The 18,193-nt window shown below is 35.2% G+C and overlaps 1 protein-coding gene across 6 annotated transcripts in view; it reads right to left on the bottom strand.

Moving 5' to 3' along the window:
- The window catches only part of Gabra4 (gamma-aminobutyric acid type A receptor subunit alpha4), a 66,746-nt gene that overhangs the window by 20,587 nt on the left and 27,966 nt on the right, over nucleotides 1-18,193 (bottom strand). The gene's annotated exons all lie outside the window — the stretch shown is intronic.

The following is an 18,193-nucleotide window of genomic DNA, read 5'->3' as shown; positions in this document are numbered from 1 at the left end:
TTGGATATTCAACAAGCACTTGTGGAATAAATAGATAAAAGAGTGTACATAAGCCTGAGACCCTGATGTATTGGAAAGTATTAAAATTCCACACAAATATCCTAAGTCACCATTTGACCACAGGGTGTGAATAAGGAACTCACTGGGGCCCAGAAATCATTTGAATTGATTCCATATTCTAAAATATTGTGAAATTAATAAATGAAAATTCAATGCCATTTTGAGTTGTATTGATACTGTGGAAGCCTGCTGGTCCCTTGGTTCTAAAATACTTTTTTAGCATCCTAAAATCCGACCTTTTTTCCTCCTGTTATTCTTTTTCTTTGTTTCCATAGATAACTGTGACTCCCAGGCATCCAGGATGACAAAACATGGAGTGCCAAATTGCATGCCACCCTGCAGTTGCCAAGGAGATAATATATGCCATTCCTACAAATAACATGTTGCTCATGCCTGCACTTCTTTATCGAGCCTTTTAAGATACTTTCTGTTTGAGGTGAATTCAGATAATGTTCACCATGAATGGATAGCAATATGACTTCTTAAACATTTTTTGTTTCCCCCATTCCCTTCCTCCAATGCAACGTGGTCATATCCCACACTCTTGTCAGTGAAGGTCTGAGCATATTTTAGGCTGATTTTGGAATCAGTGATTCCGCAGTTTCCACTGGGTCAGGGGAACCCCACTCGGACTTCTGTCTGCCTATGTGCTAAGTAAAGGTCCAAGTAAATCCACACCTGGCGTTATCAATTTCCAATTGAAATGGCCTACCACAACAACAGTTGCATTCTGTTTAATTTAAGTAGGAAGGAGGAGAAAAACAAGAAGAAAGGGAAAGGAAGGATGTAAAGAAGGGAAACAAGAACAAGAAAGATGGGAGATGGGAATATAGGAACCAGGTATTCCCAAGAAATTCAAATTTCCCTCCTCTCCATTCTTTGTTCCTGCCTATCTCCCATCTTTCCAGGTGTTCCAGGTTAAACAACAGCAAGATGAATAAAGACAATTGAGAAATGTACAGATCTTGTCTGATATCATCTCATTAGCAAGAGTAACTTGGGTATATTTGATTTGAGAGCATGGGTTTCCCAATTAGCTAGTGCTGCATAGAAAAGCATCCTCCAAACAGTGGGCTGAAGCAACTACAATCCTTTTTATTTTTGTCAGATGTGGGGCTTGAACGCAGATCCTGGGCACTGTCGCTGAATTTTTTCACCCAACGCTAGAGCTCTACCACTTTGAGCCATAGCTCCACTTCTGGTTTTTGAGCGGTTAATTGGAGATAATAGTCTTTTTGTAACTTTTTTTCCTGGGGGTTTCAAAGTAGCTAGAATTACAGGTGTGAGCCACCAGTACCCAGCATACAATCAATTTTTATTAAGATTTTTAAAATTAATGTACATTAGTTGTGTAGGTGTGGTTTCGTTGAAACACTTCTACATGTGTATGTAATGAACTACAATTAAACATGTATCATTCTCTCTCATCTATCCTCCTCCATTCTTAAAATACTTTCATCAGATTTCATTGGTTTGTTGTCATAGATGCATGTGAAGTACAATGAACATCTCAGAGATTCTTAAGTGTCTCAGATGATCTAAGTCAAAGGGTCTGGAACTAGGATAACTCTAAAAAATTTTTACTAACATGCTTTACATTGGTTTTGGATCGATAACATATCCCTAAGTGTGTGAAAATGGTAGTATTATCTGAATGGCTATTATGAAAGATTCTTTTATATATGTACCTCTTGAAATGTGTTCTTTTCATATTACCTTACTTATCATTTATGTCAGTACATCAAGAAAATTTGACTCATTTTTTAAAATCCTCTTAGCACTATTGAAAACTATTATAATAGTGAAATCAACTATTCCTTAACCAAGAACCCTGTCCAGCTGAATTGAAACCTCTATAGATTTCAATTGAACATTCAATATGTACTTAAACCATTAAAGGAATCACCTTTTTATCCTTTGCCAATCTATTATCATAAACAAAGAGACCTCCAGCTAAAAATAGGATATAAATGACATAAAGAAAGACTACTTTGGCAGAAACAAAATAATCAGATTGTGGAGAGTTTTCAAACTGGAGAGGAACATTATGGTGAGATATTGAGAAAGAAAGGGCAAATTATGTATCATTGCTTGCTTTGCTGAGAAAGTATGATTGTGTTCATTTTACTCTGCTGAAGACTGGCCCAGAATAAACATACATAATGTTTTATTTCATGTAGCAATTTCTGAGATGAACAGCTCTACAATGAATTAGGCTGCGTAGTACATAGTGCTAAATCAGATCGATCAAAAAGAACTATAATCCAAATAAGAGTGTTCGTTCTAGGATGTAATACTTGGATTTGTACTGCTCTCCTCTCAAATCCAGCATATAGTTTCACTCTGGCCAACGAATCTGATTAAATTTTAGAATATCCTTTAAAAAATCAGCTGAACTTTGTGGCATTACAAAATAGGTTATTACTGCTTTACAAAATAGAGCTAACACATAAATACTTAGATAATGTACAAGACAGAAGCCAGCAGAAAGGGGGGCATGTTCTTCAGAATTTTTAATCTCACTTTCATTTTTCCAATTTCACTGTGCTTGTTTCTACCTCAAATATTACTTCTTTTTAATCTATTTTTTTCTCAATGAGTAATGCAAGCATTTTCTTAGAAATCCCGGACAATGGTCCTTGACCTCATAGTAACAGTGCGACACAATGAAGATAATTCTTTCTCTCTCTTACTCTCTCTTTTTCATGTGCTTCAGAAATTAGAAACTTCATAATGATACAATTATCAGGAAGTGAGGTATTGATAATAATTATCCAAAATTGTCTTACAAAATTTTGAAATTCACTACTAATTTCAATTTCAACCATTAAACTCATTATAACATATCTATTATAGTCAGATACCTAGAATACTACTTGAGGTTTAATATTTTCATAGATTTTCAATGTTAGGAAAAAAGTCTGTTAATTTTTGCCTTGTCACAGTAATATCTAATCTATTTTTCAAGTTAAAGCATTTTTTTTTTTTTTTGCCAGTCCTGGGCCTTGGACTCAGGGCCTGAGCACTGTCCCTGGCTTCTGCCCGCTCAAGGCTAGCACTCTGCCACTTGAGCCACAGCGCTGCTTCTGGCCGTTTAAGTTAGAGCATTTTTGATCACCCATTGTTAAATGGTGTAGATCACAGACAACCATTATATGATTGATTCTTATATAAAAAAAACAACAGAACAAAGTTAACCTATTCATTACACATTAATTAATTTCTTTAAATTTTCAAGGAATCTAAGGATCATATAGAAAGAAGTCATTAAAATGCTAAATTTGTCTTTCCACATTCTATTTTGAAGATACACTGACATATTTCTTTGCAAACATTTGTAGCAATAAGTTTAATAGACTAAACTTGTCTATGCTACCATGGCTATTACTCATAACAAACGTACAACACTGAATGATTTATTGAATTTTTAAAGATGAATATAATTCATAAAGTAACACTGTGGGAAAATAAATATAAGAGGAAAAGAAATTAAATATTGAAAGCTGCTAAAGGAGGGACTCATTTATTTTCATTAACTGAAACAAATATAAGCCACTGTAGAAAAATATCTCCTTCTATTTTTATGAATTGCTAGGGAATGTTAAACTACCTTTCTATCAGAGCTCAGGTCCCCCCTGACCATCATCTATTTCAGGACTGAAATATATTCTTTTCTGTGGATAATAGGTAACCTCCTTCATGCCATTTTTACATCAGCCATTGACAAACATCAGGTAGATAAAAAGCAGGCTGATGTTTTGCAGGGTCAGCTAAGGCTTTAGAAAAAGTGAGTTTCTTCCTTGCAGAAGCAATGAGAGAGATTAAAGCACAAAGGAGGAGTGTCTGCTGCTCTTGGGCTTAGCTCTCTGAGATCAGAATCTTCCCAGACTTCCACATCTTCTAGTCAAAATAAAGAACTTGCAAAACAATCCTATGGATGGATCCTATTATGATGCCCACAAAAGACTTGTCCTCATTAGCACCAGGCATACTGAATAGGGCTGGAAGGTTATAATATTCTCAGTTTAAACTTATAATGTTGTCTTAAAAACAAATTAATTAATTTAAAAATGTCACAGGAGGCTGAGATCTGAGGACTGCATTCAAAGCCAGACCAGGCAGGAAGGGGCATGCCAGTCCTGAGTTCAAGTCCCATGACCACCCCCCCATGTTAATTATTATCACTAGTATGATTTCTTATGAAATTATTAAATTAGATATCTAATTAAGGCATTTTAAGTCATGAAACAAGTATAAGTAAAAAAAAATCTTACAAAATAAGATTAAAGTAACAACAAAGAAAGAAGATGGTTCAACGTCTGTGTTTTTTTTTTTTTAACCATCTGGATCAACAAAATGGTATTTTCATATAATTCAACCTAATAAAGCCAAGCTTTCCTCAAAATAAATCACAGTGGGTTTTTTTGTTTGTTTTGTTTTCTTCTACTGGGACTTGAGCTCAGATTTTGGGCACTCTCTTAGCTTTTTCATTCATGGCTGGTACTCTACCACTTGGACCACAGCTCCACATCCGACTTGTTGCTGATTAATTGGAGATAAAGTCTCAATGACTTTTCTGCCTGAGCTTGGCTTTGCACCTTGATCCTCAGATCTAAGCCTCCTGAGTATCTAGGATTACAGACATGAGCTACCACCATTTGGCTACAGGTTACTTTCTTTATGGAAGGAGCATTCCCTGAAGATCAAGAAGGGTCCACTTATCACTATCCTTCCTTGGGCTTGAATTCATGGCCTCTGCTCTGTCCCTGAGCGTCTCTGTGCTCAGGCTAGCACTCTACAATTTTAGCCACAGCACCAATTGTGGCTTTCCGTTTGTGTGGTACTGAGGAATCAAATCCAGAGCTTCAGGCATGGTAGGCCTCTACCACTAAGCCACATTCCCAGACCACTTCACCCATTTTCTATGGAATCAAGTTACTATATGGTTGTGAGGCTCTTGATTACACCGTGGAGAAGTTTCTTTCTCCCACCTTCCAATCATTTGCCTTTATCAGAACTCCTCCAAGTCAATTAGCTCTCAGAAGATTCTGAGTATCTATTATATCCTTTCTTCACATACAAACAGAAGTACTTGGGTTCTACATATAACTTGAGCATGACCCTTGCCTTCTATTTAATACTCATCTACATAGGGAGCCAGAGGTGACCCATACAATTAAAGCACAAGAGCACAGCCAGTGGGAGGGTAGGGATTTGTTCTAGATTTAAGAGAGTTCTAATGGAATCAGGTGCTTTGGGGTCAAGGGAAGTTATTTATACAAGCATATTTAAGCTATCCCAAAGCAATCTGCTGGTCTCAAAAAGTAAAACAATAATGCTTGAATGTGATGGTTGAGTTTGTGTGATGTTGTTGTAATTTTTCTTTTCCATTATTATTAGTATTTGGCAGATATTATTTTGTTAATAAATGCTGAGTTTGAAACATTGAGCTAAACATTTGTCTTAAAGTTCATAATCCTCAAAATTTTTTGTGTTTAAATCTATCCAGTAGGCTAAATGGAATTGTATATGTGTGTTAGTAGTTTATGGTAGAAACAGAAATATACTTATTTTATATATAAACTTGATTTTCTGCTGTGTATGTACAGAGTCCACATAGCCTTTTGTCATATTCTCTTTAAAAATGTTCATCCTTCAGTGCAAAAGAATTAGACAGAAAGAAAGTGCATATGTACCAAAATGTGCCTCCCTCTTCCCTGATCCATGCCTCTCCCTCTACCTACAGTACCTACAGTATGATACATTTATTTTTGCTTCCAAAGGAGATCCTGATATGTGGGGACTGCTCTCTCTGCTCCGGCTCAAGTGCTCATTTCTTTCTCTCTTATTATCCTCGCATCGCCTTCTCCCCCGACCCTCGGCCTGCAGGTTTGTCGGGGTGAGACATGGGGATGTCTCCGTCCTGGCGGGCGCGCGACCCGCGTGGCAATGTGACCGCTATCCTACTCTGGAAGCAACGGACATAGACCACGGAGTCAGCTTCTGAGAGCGAACTAACTTTATTGAGAGAGGGGCAAGGGTAGATGATCCGGGGGAAAGGGGGTTGGCCAGGATTCCCATAGGCCACGAGCTGTCAGGTGACCTCCAAGGGGCTGGTCACTTGACCTCCAAGGGGCTACGTCACTCGACCTCCAGGGCGGGGCTGGTAGGCGCCAGGCTGGCTGCCAGCTAGGTCGGGGGTCTCTTATCGGACCGGTTTCTCCAGATTCCAATGTAGGGAGGATGGAAGGGCTGCATTCCCCAGCTGGGGGAGGTGCCTCAGGCCCCTTCCATCTAGGGGGAAGATGGACCCCAACACTGATATCTGCAGTAAACTGATTGGACTTAGAAAAGTGTTTTAGGAAGACAAAATTAGAGGATGCTCACATCCACATCCCATGATGCACTTCTTTTAAGGCTTAAGAACAATCTTTTCTGAGCTCCTAAAACTATATCAATTAGTGAGGGAAACAATAACAAAAGTAAGTTAAAACAGACACAGGTGCCAGTCACTAACATTTATAATCCTAGCTACTCAAGATGCTGAGATCTGAAGATCACCATTTAAAGCCAGCACCCAAAGAAGAAGGTCTCTGAGATTCTGATCTCCTAAATCCTTGAAATGGGGCTGTGGCTTAAATGGTGAAGCAAGAGCCTTGAGTGAAAAAGCTAAAGGATATAGCACTCGGGGCTGTAAATTCAAGCCCTCAGAGCAGTGCGCGTGTGTGCGCTCGTGCACACACGCACGAAAAAAATAGGTTTGCTTTAATTAACTCATAGCTGAGAGAGAAAGATGCGGGGGGGGGGGAAAGGGGGAGGGAGGGAGAAGGACAGAGGGAAAAAGGGAGGGAGGGGCAAAGTGAGAGAGACTCATAAGATAGAATAATATATAAAGCCTAATGGTGGTCATCTATATAAATATATTAGAGTAAAACAACTGAAGTCAGTGTTCAGAGACAATAATTTAAGAGAGAAAGAACAGAATCATACAGAATCACAGGATAACGAATAAAGGCAGTACAAGTTTGAAAAGTATATGATATATTATTCAGGAAAAAAATTTAGGCAAGGTAAACATCTTGTGGAATCAGAGATAATCAGAAACTATGAAGAAAGCATTTCAGCCGTGTAATCCAAGTGAAAAGGGTTCTCTTCTGAAACTGATGGGAAAATGACTAAAATATAATAATTCTCTTATACCAAAGACTTTTTCTTGCATAATGCTCTCTAATTCATTTAAGTGAAATGAAATAAGTCATACCCAAATTGTTGTTTCTTGAAACTGCTAAATCATCTGAGGCTGAGCATAAAGCTGGAAATTCGACGATGCATATTATGTTGTGGGAAAATTAGCTCCTCAAAATAGTGAAGGGAACAGTAACCTGCTTTGCAATCATGCCAAAGAAGAGTTAAAATCCCAATACTGACAAAAAAAATCAAGTATCTGTGGAGAAATAATTGGTTACTGAATTCTTTTGTGGTGGCAGATACCTGTAAGCTTCATACCTAGGAGGCAGAGGCAGAATTATTTTAAGTTTGAGGCCAGGGTGGGCTATAGACAAGACTCTAGTTCAAAATTAAAGAGACTGAACATCATATGTCATTTGGGAACTGTAAATGAAAGGACAAAAAGTACAGTACATTCTTATTAAAATAACTGAAATTCTTGCTCTCTTACTACTCTTAGCAATTGAATGTGGTCACAAAATAAAGGATTTAAAAGCCACTTTAACAGTATTAATATAGATAAAAATTAAATAAGTGATTTTTTTTTAAAGCACAGGTACTGGTGGCTCAGGCCTGTAATCCTAGATACTCAGAAGGCTGAGTTCTGAGGATATTGATTTGAAGCCAGCCCAGGACAGGAAAGTAAACTGTGATACTTTCTCCAATTAATCAGCAAAAAGTCAGAAGTGGAGCTGTAGCTTAATTAGTAGAGTGCTATCTTTGAGTCAAAAAAGCTCAGGGACAGTGGCTAGGCTCTGAGTTCAAGCCCCAAGACTGGCACACTATTTATTATTATTATTGTTATGATTATTGTTGTTGTTGTTATACAATTACTATATTGTTATTATACAATTACTATATTGTTGTTTTTATGTGAGCAGGAGTGGAGGACATGGCTCAAGAGCAACTGCCCCACAGGCCCTGAGTTCAAATCCCAGTACTGCCCCCCCAATGTAATAGAAATATTAAAATGTTCTTTGTTGTAAACAAAAAAAAATAGTGAAGGGAAAATTGGTATCTTAGTCTAATAAACCAGAAGGAATGAATAATTTTAATCAGTATCTTAGGGACTAGAACTTGCTGATAAATATAACTAAATGTTGATGGAAGTTTGTTTAAAGGAGTTGTATATTTTTGATAATGAAATTTTTTTCTGTACTAAAAGAAGTGTTTAGCCCATTAACATTGCTAACAGAGATGGCAAGAAGAGAAAATACACAAAAATTTGAAACACCATTCAAGAAAACCTTTAAATAATAAAATTTTGCCAATGGGAATTTGTGATTCTTGGTTACCCTTAGCAACAGAGCTGATACCATAGTTACACAAGGAATGAAAATGATCAGCAACTCAGTGACTACTTCGTGAGCACCTGCTGCATTCCTACTAATTTTGTGCCAGATGTGCAGGAGAAGTAAGTGATAATGGTGAAATAGAAATTCCAATAAGCCAAGAGCTGGTGTCTCATGCCTGTGTCATGGTTACTCAAGAGACTGACATCTGAGAATAGTGGTTCTAAGACAGCCCAAGCAGGTAAATCCATGATACTCTTATCTCCAATTAATCAGCAAAAAATCCAGAAATGTAAGTGTGACTAAAGTGGTAGTGTCAACCTTGGGCAAAAAATAAAAATAAAAATGCCAAGCAAGAACTAAAGGCCCTGAGTTCAAGCTCCATTACTAAAACCCAACCCCAACCCCAAAATCTGAATAAAATGATGATAATTCATATGGCAAGTCTAAAATCATCCTAAGATGTTCTAAAATATCACAAGCAATCAAATTATATTTATAGTAAGGAGCTGGCTTAGTTCCTTGGTGTTCTTCATGTGCTATCAATCAAATATACCTCAAACCAGTCTGCATTCTCCCAACAGCCCCTCCCCCTTAAAGTTTAGTAAGTCTCTTGATACTGTCATTTGGTCCCTATGATATTTGTTCCACTTCACTACTAGACTACTGTACTCTTGTACTCTGTCACCTGATATAGTAAAAAATTCTATTCAAATAAAAACCCATCATTGCCGCTTAAACTTATTATAAATTATTTCCACAATATTGAAACAGATTGCCTTGAACATATATTGCTAATACTGTTGTTAACTGACACTTTTGATGCATGTAAAATTGGCTATTTCATGTCAAAATCCAGAATAATTCTCTTTAAGTTTTTAAAAAATATTTAACACACTTTTAATCTAGGAAAATATGTATTGCTGAACTACTGTTTGTTGAAGTGACTGCATTAAATTAACTGAGAGGTTCTCAACTTGATGACATCTATGGCTATGTTATGCTATGCTGGAGATTTGCAATGCATATTAATTTTCTGTGACTTTGTTAAATTACTGGCTTAGAGAGAGGACCCGGTTATGAATGGTATAACATTTCAAAATATCTGTCACACTCACTTTAAACAATATAAATTTAGATAATCTTCTAGATAAATGAAGATAAGTTAGGAGTGAATTGGTGCTAGGAGGCATGGCAGAGGTTAGCACTGAGTGTAGTGGATTATAACTGAGTGGCAGGAATCTCTAGTGGTTTGAGAGTATACATTTAGATGAAGATAATTTGGTTCTAAATCTTGGCTCTCTTGCTTAACAGCTGTGTGACTTTGGGCAAATCACTTAGGACTTTCAGTGCTACAATTTCCTCATCTATAAAAAGAATGGCCGTAAACATTATATATATATATATATATATATATATATATATATCTTAAAATACTTAAAATACTTGATGGCACATGGCAAACGTGCCAACAAACAAGGTGACACAATCTATGCTCAAGCAGCATAGATTTCTGTTGTATAGTAAGCATAAAATAACCTGAATATTTATTTTTTTTCCTGACTCAATGAGCCCAGAAAAACCCAGTCCCCCTTCACTCAGCTCTTTGTATATTATGTATAATTAAGGAAACACACATCAAAGATTAAAGTTAATTTACAGAGTGGATGAGTTTGTAGTGACAGATTTTTTTTAATTAGAAGGGAATTAATATATACTGTTGCCAACCACCACCATTCTGCAGACAAAAATGGAAACCCACGTATCAAAGTTACACTGGGTAACAGAGAGTATGGAGGCAAAATCCCTTAATACCCACCTATAGTTATCTCTAGATGAGAGGCAATACCATGACTCTGAAAGCATCCAGCCATTTTATGCCAAGAGGGCCCACATCCAGATGTGTCATTTACCATACATAGGACATAGGACACTTATCAGACTGCCTCAGCAATGCTGTTTTCTCATCCCCAAAAAAGTGTACATACAAAACCACAATTCTCGAGGTTTGTTGTGACAAGTAGAAAAAGCACAGCATAAAGCAACTCATCTATGATATACCACAAAATAGGTACTCAATAAATCATGGTGACCTACTCCTTTCCCCAATTTTACACTAAATATACTTTACAGCTTCTTCATGTATCATATATGTAAACATTAAATATATGAAAATGAATGAAAAAATCTCCAATGTATCTATATTCACTGCATTGTTTTATCAGTACACATACACATACAACCACTGTACTGTACTAGATTGACAGATGACCTTGCCACTCCGTGAAATACTAGCTACTATATCTAACCTTCCTAGTGCAGCTTTAAATTTATGACACTTTCTCCTCCAAAGAAGAAAGTAGCTTATCACCTATTATGATGCTGATCTCAGTATGTTTCCTTCCATATGACATTGCCAATAATTAGCAAGGTATATGTATTACTGTTTCAGAAAGAGAAAAAAAATGGCTGCTTCTTCTATTTGCTATTTTGAAGGACAGCCCCGTCATGTTTTTTAATTTGCAAAGTGAATTTAATGTCTGTTTATTTTTTGTCTCCTAATGATTCCACGCTATTCCTTCTAATTCCCCACAGTTATTTGCTCATTTGTATTATTTATTTTAAATTAATTTTGCAGTGTCTATTCTCCTTACTACTTTCCTGTACATGAAAGTATCAATAACAGTATTCCCAGCTCATCAATGCTTAGTAGGAACTCCATGAATATACACAAAATTATAATAGGATCCCAGGATATAATTAAACATAAAAATCAGTATTTCAGATGATCTAAGTAGCAGTAACAATTTGAGAGTAGGTTCATACTACTATAAACATGACTAAATGTATTTTAAAACTCATATTCACATCATATTCTTTTATACTAAAACACAGCATTCACAAGATAAATAGCCTGCTTCTCACTTAACTAAGTACACAGATTTTTCTCTTTGAATTCTTGGTGCTTTAGCACATAACAATTGCCAACTAGCTTCTTGTTAATTGACTAGCTAAGATTTTCACTCAGCATCAGCAAGCCATATTTTTGCACATAAAAACTAATAAAACTAGAATAAAATTAAGATTGAAGATGAAACATAAGTTTGCTATTCTTGACACAGATATCATACACATACTTGTGCAATTTAACAATCACTCATTGCTTAAAGACCATTTCTAACCACAAAACATTCTGTGCTTAAGAGGTTTGATTTGGGAGAGGTACTTATTTATATAAGATCTAAAGAATATCATTAAACTTTTGTCACAAACACACATAATATCATATGAATTGACAGTATTGCTTCATGTCCTTTCTCAAACTGCTAAGGAAAGAGATTTTAATGTAGGTCCAAATTTTGTTAAAATAAAATAAGAACAAATTGAAATAAAAGAGAGTTGGGAGATTTTTTTGGCATACTGGTTTAAACTATTTAAAGAATAGCACTTCTAACAGGTATTTTGAGAAATGATTGAAGTAAAAATCTGAAACTGACCTTATTCTATATTATCATCACTGGGTAATCATTGTATCTAATATTTCAGTCTGTGATGTCTGTGAAAGTGAAATTACTAAAGTGATTAAAAGACAACAAAGGACTCTCTCCTTGTAACACCCAGCTGCATGTGTAGATTTTCCCAAGGTTATTTATTTCTTTTGCTTTTTGGGTTTTGCAGTGTTCTCTTCAAGCTTCTACTGCCACCCACTATTTCCAGCTGTTGATATGGTGTCTCAAATCCAATCATATCCAGTGTGTATAGGAATTGAAATATCATTCTACATCACATAAATATGTACAATTATAATGTGTTGATGTAAAAAAAAGAATGTTAGGAATACTATTCTAAAAGTTCACAGAGGTTTCCTGTGCTTCACTTATTTAAATTCACATCTATTTTCACTAAAACTGGATTTTACATAGAAGATGTAAAAATCAGTAATAAATATGTTGCTTTTCAGAAGAGCCAGAATACCTATAATTGGATCATAATGAATCAAGAGACAACTGTAACTGCTAAATATTATGCTATGAACTTCAATGGAAAATAAAAAAGCCATAATCTATCTTATCAATGAGCACATAATCCACCTAAGTAACTACAGCTGTCACACATGAAACAATTTTAAGGAAAATACTAGGGAATATTATAAAGTGATAAATGAACTCACACATAGATCAAATATTTAAATTTAAGAAAATTTAGGATAGTCATCCTCACAGATATAGTTTACATGACATAAGCAGTATGCTGCATACTTTACATGCAAGATGTCATTCAATTATCACTATAAAGCTTTCTCATAGGCTCTATTACTTTATAGATCTAGAATTGGAGACCCCCTCCCTGAGACTCTGGAGCTGACTCATAATAGGCCCAGATGGGAGATAACATTAGATTTTAACTCATAAGAATGGATAGATACAAAAAATGAGATTATCATGAGTGCTCCCGAATCATTGAATCCAAGGTGTACCTTACATTGTTTATATATTCTTTTTCTGTCATCTTTCTCTTAAAGACTCTAAAGCAGAGTAAATAGATATGTTTGCTTCCCACTCATACTGCTGTATATCTATGAATACTTTAAAATTAAAAAATTAGAGCACAAAAAGTATAGTAGAAAGAAAATAAAGAAAAATACTAACTAGATAGAAATGGAAAGATAAGCAAATGATGTACTTATTATAAGTATGTACTTAGAATTTGAAAAACACAGTCATCATTGCTGTGGAAAAGGAAGGAAATATCCTGCTATGAATATTTCCACCTATCTAAACTTGAACTAATTAGCTTCTTCATCAAATGTGCTTCATTATTCTTCCCTATCCCAGTGAACTATGTCATCATTCTCCATCTCATTCTCCATGTCTCTTCCAACATATCTAATCGATCACTAAGGCTTGAGGATTAAAAGCACAGAGCTCATTTATCCAGCCTTGCCACTTACTGTATAGATGTCCTTGGGCAGATAACATGATCCCTAGCTAATAGCTTCCTCATTGGTAAAAATGAATAAAAATAGCACATATACTATGGATTAATTAGAACTAAATTAGAGACAAAATGCCTGTAAAAGTTCTTATTATGTCACACGAAATTCATTCAGAGTAGTGTGCAATTAACAATTATTCATAGAAATGTGAGCATAAGTGTTACTGAAATACTCATTACTTATCTATATCTATACCTATGTATACATACACCATACATATTTGTATATTTAAATATGTAAACACAACCACCCACTTCCTTTTTATGTTAATTTGTCTTTATTGGGGTTTAGGACTACAACCACCCACTTCCTAACATCTGCTTTTTAAACATAAATTATACATATCTATATATGCACATATATGTGTGGGAATGAACTCTGCAGGCAGGCACAACTGAATTAATTTCTATATTAGGTATACCCTTTTTCGTTGTGTTAGCATGATCATATCATCAGACTACAAGCCTCAGTTCCTTTATCTGTAAAATTGTTATTCCAATGTAGTCTCACATGTAAAGCTCATCACATAATACAAAACATAAAATAAAAGTTCAATTAGAAAATGTTATTCTTGCCAGGCACTGGTGGTTCATGTGTGTAAAACTAGCTATTCTTCAAGAGGCTGAGATCTGAAGATTATGATACAAATCAAACCAATGAAAGAGAATCTGTGAGACCCTTATATAAAATAAACAACCAATAAGCCAGAAATGGAGCTTTAGCTCAACTGATAGAGCACTAGCCTTGACCAGGAAAGCTCCAGAATATCACCCAGACACTAAGTTCAAGCCCTAGGACTAACACCAAAAATAAGGAACACACACACACACACACACACACACACACACACACACACGATATAGTATGTATACACTAATGTATGCTTTGTGGCTGAAATGGACAAAACAATATAGCAAGTGATTTTTAAATATATAATTGTGTTAAAGTTCTCTTTTCCATTTTAAAAAGTTATTCTCTTCTTCCACATTGTGTGTTTCAGGAAGAGAGCCCAGTAATAAGAAATAGTAAGGACATGGGAACCAAACAAATATTCAAACAAAAAATATAACAGAAAGGAATTATGTTTAAAAAAAAAAAAAAAGGGTAAGGCTGGGAGCCAATGACTGATGACTATAATCCTAGCTTCTCTGGAAGCTGAGATCTGAGGATCGTGGTTCAAAGCTAGCTGAGTAAGAAGGTTGTGAGACTCTTATCTCTAATTAACCATCAAATATCCAGAAGTGAAGCTGTGGCTAAAGTGGTAATGTGCTCACCTTAGAGCAGAAAAGCTCAGGGACAGTGCTCAGGTCCTGAGTTCAAGCTCCAGGACCTTCAGGCATGCGCATGCGCATGCACACACACAAACACACACAAACACACACCATCTACCGTCCCTGAATCCTATATACAAAAGAATACAAGGAATAAGCAGTTGGAAGTATAGAACAAGTTTTAGGGCAAGCATAGGCTCTGGGTTCAATTCCAAGCACAAAAAAAGAGAGATGAAAAATATTTAAATGAGAGCCATGTTATACTTCAAATGTAGAATTCTTGGCTCACATGTGCCAGGCAATGGGTTTGAATCTGAGCACTCAGAAAAAAAGAAAAGAAAAGAGAAAGGAAAAAAATTGAAATAAAATCAGTTTCAATAGAATGAGCGAGGGGCGGGGGAGTGACTATTTAAAAGGATATGTACTCACTTCCTGACTCCTGTACCTATTACCCCTCTGTACATCACTTTTCTTTAATTTTATTTTTTTCTTATATTGTCAAAGTGAAGTACAGAGGGGTAATAGTTTCATACATAAGGCAGTGAGTACATTTCTTATCCAACTTGTTACCTCCTCCCTCATTTTTTCCCTGTCTCCCATCCCTCTCTCCCTCTCTGCCCCCCCCCCACCAAAAGATTACAAGCAAGATCACATGAAAGCCACCAGCACAACTATGTTCATTGCAGCACAATTTGTCATTGCTAATATATGGAACCAACCCAGATGTCCCTCAGTAGGTGAGTGGATCAGAAAAATGTAGTACATATACACAAAGGAATTCTATGCCTCTATCAGAAAGAATGATACTGCCCCATTTGTAAGGAAATGGAAGGACTTGGAAAAAAAACATACTAAGTGAAGCGAGCCAGACCCAAAGAAACATGGATGCTATGATTTCCCTCATAGGGAATAATTCGTACATGTTTAGGTTAGTCATAGCAGAAGATCACAATAACTCTGCCCATATGAACACATAAGATGATGCTAAGTGAAATGAACTCCATGTTATGTACATCACTTTTACAATAAGAAATTTTTAAAAAAGAGAATTCTGAGAAAAAGTTTAAATTTATTTTATGATTAAATTAATAGCCTGAAATGGAGTAGAACATTTGTTCAACAATAATATTGACTGTCATAGCATAATAATATGTAAAATAAAAATAGTTAATATAAAAAATCAATGTAATATTTATGATAGAACTGTAACTGACTGAATTCATAAAATGCAATGCTTTAAGTAACATTAATTTAATAACTAACATTATCTGTTTTCTATTGCGATTAAATTTTTATCAGCATTTTAGCATAACTCAGGGCACAATAAAACTATCACTATCATTCAAAGCAGTACAGGTAGTATTTTTGAATATGTACAATACAACAAAAAAGACTAGCAACAGAGGAAATAAATGAAAAAATTCCACTTTGAGTTTTTAATATTATCTCCAAATAATTTTAGTTCAAAAAGAAGAATGCTCTGATGTGCATGCACGCACACACACGCAGGCACAGTGAGAAGATACAAAATACAAATTTTTTTTAAAAGAAAGAAATGAAAAGAAGAAAGCAATGTAATTGCAGATTATTTGGAAGATAGGTATGATAATATTATATATCAGAATTATAACTCATGGCCCAAGCTCTCTGCAAGGGAAACATCAATGCAATAAAACTATTAGTAAATATAAAACCATGAAAACAATTTTTATGTAGTAAATTCAAGAATCTAGACAAAATAGTTAATAAAATTAACTTCCAGAAAATGAAATTAAATTAAAATAATAATTTAAAACCAACAATAACTAAATAATGAAAAGCAGAAACAAATAACTACAATATGATGTGGTTAGAGAAGCTTTGATCAAAGCTTGGCCACAATAAACTAAAACAATAATAAAATGCCCAAGATGACTAGGTTTAGCTATGAGTAAGAGTAATCAAAGAGAATTGGAAAGGATGAAACTGCATACTCAATCAGCAATATTTAAATGAAAACAGTATGAGAAATGTGATCTGATGATTTTGGAAATCTTGTAGATGAAACAGAATCTATAAGAAGAAAATACAAGGTACAAATCTACTTAGTGAAAGAGATTCATTTTGCTATCTATTTGATATCATTCTCAGAGACCAACACCCAGAGTCCTTTAGGAACAGAGGTATATGACCAGCTATAAACTCTGATCAGTTAATCCTTGCAAGAATAGATATATAACCACACTTACTCAACACTCATATCCCCTCTGAGAACTGAATTGCAGCTTTCTTAGTTCCCTGACTTTGATGACAGCTTTAAAACTATCCAAAAATCTAATATAAACCTTGTTTAATTATTGTTTTCTTCCCCTCATCTATCCCCAAAATGAAAACTCCATATTATAGGATGTCTGTTTTTTGTTTTGCTTACAAAACATTATTGAGTCTAAGATTGTATAGAGTCTGGTCCATAGTTGGCACTATATATATATACATATATATGTATTATATATATGTAATGTATGTATTTGTTGCGTAAGTTAATACTGAAGAGGGAATTGAGCTATGGCTAATAGAGAAAGAAGATGGTGATTACTAATACACTTAGATTTTGGTACAGGAAGACCAAAGATTTTTTACTTCTTGTGTAATTTACAGTTGTCTATGTATACTTGATTATAGACATTTATCTCATTATTCATAAAAAGAAGCTGAAAAGAACAAAATGGAGAGTAAAAAAGTGGAAAGGTATCAAAGTAACAGAAAAGAAGACTGTTAAAGAGAAGGACCAGAAAAGACAGGAGAAAAGGTGACAAGGGGACAAGAAGAAGGAAGGGGAGGGAGAGGAGAAAGAGGAGTCTGCATGTTTCATTTCCTGTTCATAAAGATATTGATTTTTTAAAATACAATTGGAGGCCATATGAAAAAGAAGACTTATTTTAAAATCACAGAGTTTCTGATGAGCCAAATGTTTGCTGATTTTCTTTTCTCTTTACTGCAAGGGAAACAGGTCCGCATGGAGTAGCTCTAATGACAGGTTACAAGAAGAACTATGACCTTGGGATAGGGATTAATCCCAAATACCACAAGAAAGAAAGAAAGAAAGAAAGAAAGAAAGAAAGAAAGAAAGAAAGAAAGAAAGAAAGAAAGAAAGAAAGAAAGAAAGAAAGAAAGAAAGAAAGAAAGAAAGAAAGAAAGAAAGAAAGAAAGAAAGAAAGAGAAAGAAAGAAAGAAAGAAAGGAAGGAAGAAAGGAAGGAAGGAAGGAAGGAAGGAAGGAAGGAAGGAAGGAAGAAAGAGAGAGAGAGAAAGTAAGAAAGAAAGAAAGAAAGAGAGAGAGAAAGGAAAAGAAAGTTGCTTTACCTTGTTA

Source organism: Perognathus longimembris, chromosome 16 (assembly GCF_023159225.1).
Source record: "Perognathus longimembris pacificus isolate PPM17 chromosome 16, ASM2315922v1, whole genome shotgun sequence".
NCBI classification, from domain to species: Eukaryota; Metazoa; Chordata; class Mammalia; order Rodentia; family Heteromyidae; genus Perognathus; species Perognathus longimembris.
The sequence above is the reverse complement of the archived record's forward strand: the minus strand, read 5'-3'. Positions and strand labels throughout refer to the sequence as shown.